Source organism: Penaeus vannamei, chromosome 17 (genome assembly GCF_042767895.1).
Source record: "Penaeus vannamei isolate JL-2024 chromosome 17, ASM4276789v1, whole genome shotgun sequence".
Classification (NCBI taxonomy): domain Eukaryota; kingdom Metazoa; phylum Arthropoda; class Malacostraca; order Decapoda; family Penaeidae; genus Penaeus; species Penaeus vannamei.
Window position 1 is genome coordinate 15,511,054 of NC_091565.1, and position 5,000 is coordinate 15,516,053.

Below are 5,000 nucleotides of genomic sequence, written 5' to 3' on the forward strand. Positions count from 1 at the left end.
CCATCCTCCCCTCCCTCTTCCTCCCTCTCCCTACCTTCCCTACCTACTCCCTCTCCTCCCCCCTTCCTCCTCCAACCCCACCACCCCACCTTTCCTCTCCCAACCCCTCCCCTCCCCACCCATCCCTCCCCTCTTCTTTCCCCCTTCCTCCTTCAACCTCCCTCTGACCCATCCCTTACCCCCCCCCTTCCCCTCCCCTCCATCTTCCTCCCCTCTCCCCAACCCCCTCCCCTTCCCCACCCCACACCCTCCCACCCTTTTTATCCCCACCCCCTCCCCTACCAATCCCCCTCTCCCTATCCTACCCTCCACGTTCCTCCCCTCTCCCCCCCATCTCCCCTCCCCTCCACCTTCCTCCCCATCTCCCCATCCTCTCTCCCCTCCCCACCCCCCCACCCCATCTCCCTTCCCCTCCGAGGTGGCGAGGCGTCTCCTCCAAGAGCCCGCATATATAGGGTAATTTTCCCCTCAGAATAATTCGACGAGGATAATCTAAGGGGAGGCCATCGCTGCGTTGGATTAACAGCTGGACTGAGAAATATTAAACGACAGATATTTTTCGCCGCTCGCGCCCCGCATTTCGCAGTCTTTACTGAAGTGCAAAAGATGAACTGAGGAGAAGGAAGGAGGGCGGGGGGGGGGATAGGGGGAGGATGGGGGGGAAGAGGGAAGAAGAGGATTGAAAGGGGGGGTAGGTAGGAAGGAGGAAGTGGGGACGAGGATGGGGAGGAAGAGGGAAGAGGGTGGATTGAAGGGGGGGATAGGAAGGAGGAAGGGGAGAGGAGGATGGGGAGGAAGAGGGAAGAAGAGGGATTGAAAGGGGGGGGGGATAGGAAGGAAGGAGGGGGAGGAGGATGGGGAGGAAGAGGGAAGAAAAGGATTGAAAGGGGGGGGGGTTAAGGTAGGAAGGAGGGGGAGGAGGATGGGAGGGAGGGTAGGGGAGGAGAATGGGAGGGAGAGGGAGTATGGGAAGGAAGAGGGGAAGAGGGAAGAGGAGGAAAGGGTGGGGGGAGGGAGATAGGAAGAGGAGAAGGAGAGAGGGGGTGAAGGGGAGAGGAGGAGGAGGAGAGAGGGGGTTAAGGGAAGGAGGGGAGGAGAGAGGGGGAAGAAGGGGAGGAGGAAAGAGGAGGAGAAGGGGAGGAAGGGAGGAGGAGAGAGAGTATGGAGGGGAGGGGAGAAGGAGGATGGGGGGGAGGGGGGGGAAGGATGAAGGAACAGTCCTATACATTTCCAGCTCACTGGATAAAAGGATGGGAAGGATAGGAGGAAGAAGATGGGGAATGGGGGGGAGGGAAGGAGGGGAGGGGAGGGGGATGAACAGCTTCGCGATCGAAAGAATAGGGGAGGAAAGGGATACAGAAAGATAAATGGATGATAAAGAATAGAAGAGGCAAGGGGAAATGAGAATTGTTATTTCATACTACTGGTTTTCTCTCTCTCTCTCTCTCTCTCTCTCTCTCTCTCTCTCTCTCTCTCTCTCTCTCTCTCTCTCTCTCTCTCTCTCTCTCTCTCTCTCTTTCTCCCTCTCTCTCTCTCTCTCTCTCTCTCTCTCTCTCTCTCTCTCTCTCTCTCTCTCTCTCTCTCTCTCTCTCTCTCTCTCTCTCTCTCTCTCTCTCTCTCTCTCTCTCTCTCTCTCTCTCTCTCTCTCTCTCTCTCTCTCTCTCTCTCTCTCTCTCTCTCTCTCCCCCTCCCCCTCTCTCTCTCTCTCTCTCTCTCTCTCTCTCTCTCTCTCTCTCTCTCTCTCTCTCTCTCTCTCTCTCTCCCTCCCCCCCTCTCTCTCTCTCTCTCTCTCTCTCTCTCTCTCTCTCTCTCTCTCTCTCTCTCTCTCTCTCTCTCTCTCTCTCTCTCTCTCTCTCTCTCTCTCTCTCTCTCTTCCTCTCTCGTGCACATTGAAAAGTTGACTGTCCTTGTGGAGCAAAAGCTAATATATTTTCCGTTTTTCTTCTTGCTTTCGTTTACTTTTCTTTTCTTTTTATGTTCTTTTCTCTATCTTTGTTCATTCACCCTTTCTTTTGCGTTTACGCCTTTGTTCGTTTTCTTTCTCTTCTCCTTTATTCTCTTCCCTGTCTCCTTTCTGTATGATTCTGTTTTTTCTCTCTTTCTCTCTTCTCTCTTTTACTGTGTTTTTTCTCTTGCTCTTTTCTCCTTTTTCTTCCCCTTCATCTCCTCCATCTCTTCTTACTCCTCCTTCTCCTCTTTCTCGTCCTCATCTGCTTTCTCCCTCTTTCCTCCTTTTTCTCCTCCTCCTCCTCCTCTTCCTCCTCGTCTTCATCGGATTTCTCCTTCTCCCTCCCCTTTCTCCTCCATCTCCTCTTATTCCTCCTTCTCCTCCTCCTCGTCTTCATCTGCTTCCTCCTTCTCCCTTTCCTCCTCTATATTCTCCTCCCTCTCTTTCCTCCTCCTTTATCTCCTCCTCCTTCCCCTTTTTCCTCCTCCATCGCCTCCTCCACCTTCTGTACCCCATCTTAAATCTTAATCTCTGAGAGCAAGGAAATGCAAATTTTGGGACCTTACTCTCTATCTTCTCTCTTTCTCTTCTCTTCTATCTCTTTCTCTCTTTCTCTTTTTTTTCTCTTCCTATCTAAATCTTTCACCCCCTCTACCTTCTTTATTTTCTCTTCCTCTCTATCTCTTGCTCTCTCTTTATCTTCTTTATTTCTCTTTCTTTTTATCTCTTGCTTTCCCTTTCTATCTTCTTTATTTACTTCTTCTTTATCTTTTCTCCCTCTCTCTATCTTCTTCCTTTATATTCCTCTTTCTCTATTTCTCTCCCTCTCTTCTTTATCTATTTCTTCTTTATCTTTTCTTCCTCACTGTAGTTCTAGGTAGGTGTGTGGAGGAAGAAAATTAGGATGAATAATAAAGAAATATAATGATACGACTGAAAACGTATGGCTATGCATCTTGCTGAATACACACACACGGACAAACATTCATTTATCTTTGTCTGTCTGTCTGTCTGTCTGTCTGTCTGTCTGTCTGTCTGTCTGTCTCTGTCTCTGTCTCTGTCTCTGTCTCTGTCTCTGTCTCTGTCTCTGTCTCTGTCTCTCTCTCTCTCTCTCTCTCTCTCTCTCTCTCTCTCTCTCTCTCTCTCTCTCTCTCTCTCTCTCTCTCTCTCTCTCTCTCTCTCCCTCTCTCTCTCTCTCTCTCTCTCTCTCTCTCTCTCTTTCTCTCTCTTTCTCACTCACTCACTCTCTCTCTTTCACTCTCACTCTCACTCTATCTCTCTCTCTCTCTCTCTCTCTCTCTCTCTCTCTCTCTCTCTCTCTCTCTCTCTCTCTCCCTCTCTCTCTCTCTCTCTCTCTCTCTCTCTCTCTCTCTCTCTCTCTCTCTCTCTCTCTCTCTCTCTCTCTCTCTCTCTCTCTCTCTCTCTCTCTCTCTCTCTCTCTCTCTTTCTGTTTATCTATCTATCTATCTATTTACTATTTCAGAATCCTTTATTCTCTCTCTCTCTTTTTAGGTGCACATTAGCACACACAAAACACACACAAACAAGCAAACAAACATGCACACTAAACAAGAACACACGCACTCAGACATGAATTAAATACGAACACACACACACATACATACATATATACAAACACACACACATACACACACACACACACACACACAACCCCCCCACACACACACACACACACACACACAACCCCCCCCCACACACACACACACACAACCCCCCCACACACATACACACACACACACACACACACAGAACCCCCCCCACCACCACACACACACACGCACACACGCCCTCACAAATGATCACAAACACACAGCCATCCCCCCCCCCTCCACACACACACACGCACACACACGCCCTCACAAATGATCACAAACACACAGCCATCCCATCTCATCGACTGCAAAAGTGGACCCCCTTTTATAGCATCAAAACCTGCACGAGTCATTAGCATTTGTTATATTGCAAGTCATAAATGCAACCAAAAGATCAAGCGAAGCTCAAAGGGAGTGCTGCCTTTTCATTCAATTATGATAATTGATGTTTGGTGATAATGGACACCCGCGTCGCATAAATTGGCCGCGCACAGAAAACGGGAACTCTCTCTCTCTCTCTCTTTTACGTGTCGCTTTTTTATTTGTTATTATCTTGTTCTCTTTCTTGTATATTGCTATTTTTTCATTGATTCATTTTTATATTGTTGTAATGTGTTTCTCTTTTTGTTAGTTGTTAGTATTTATTTCTCCTTTTTTGTTAGCATCCATCTTTTTTATTGTTATTGATTATTTCTCTCTATTTTAGTTATCATTCATTTCCCTTTTTTATTCATCGTTATCATTTATTTCTCTTCTTAATCATTAACACATTTTCTTCTGTTTGTGATTTCTGTTTTAATTTACATAAATTTTCCTCTTTTTTCTTTATAATCTCTCAGTATCTTTACATATTTTTCTTTCTCGTCTTCTGCTTTCTTTTCTCACAAGACTTTTACTTTTCTGTATATACATACATACATGCATACACACACACACACACACACACACACACACACACACACACACACACACACACATACACACACACACACACACACACACACACACACACACACATATATATATATATATATATATATATATATATATATATATATATATATGTATATATAAATAAATAAATAAATAAATAAATATATATATATATATATATATATATATATATATATATATATATATATATATATATATGTATGCATGTATGCATGTATATATTTACACAGGCCTATACGTATGCATGTATTTATGTATGTATATAGAAGATATAGACAGATAAAGAAACCAGATAGATAGAAAGAGAGGTAGTTAGATATATAGAAAGACAGACAGACAGATAACTAGATAGATAGATAGACAGAATGACAAACTGACAGACAGAAAGAGCAGTTGAATAGATGTATAGATAGATAGCAACAGATAGATAGGTAGATAGATACATAGATTAAGATAGATAGATGTAAGTAGACAGATAGATAGAT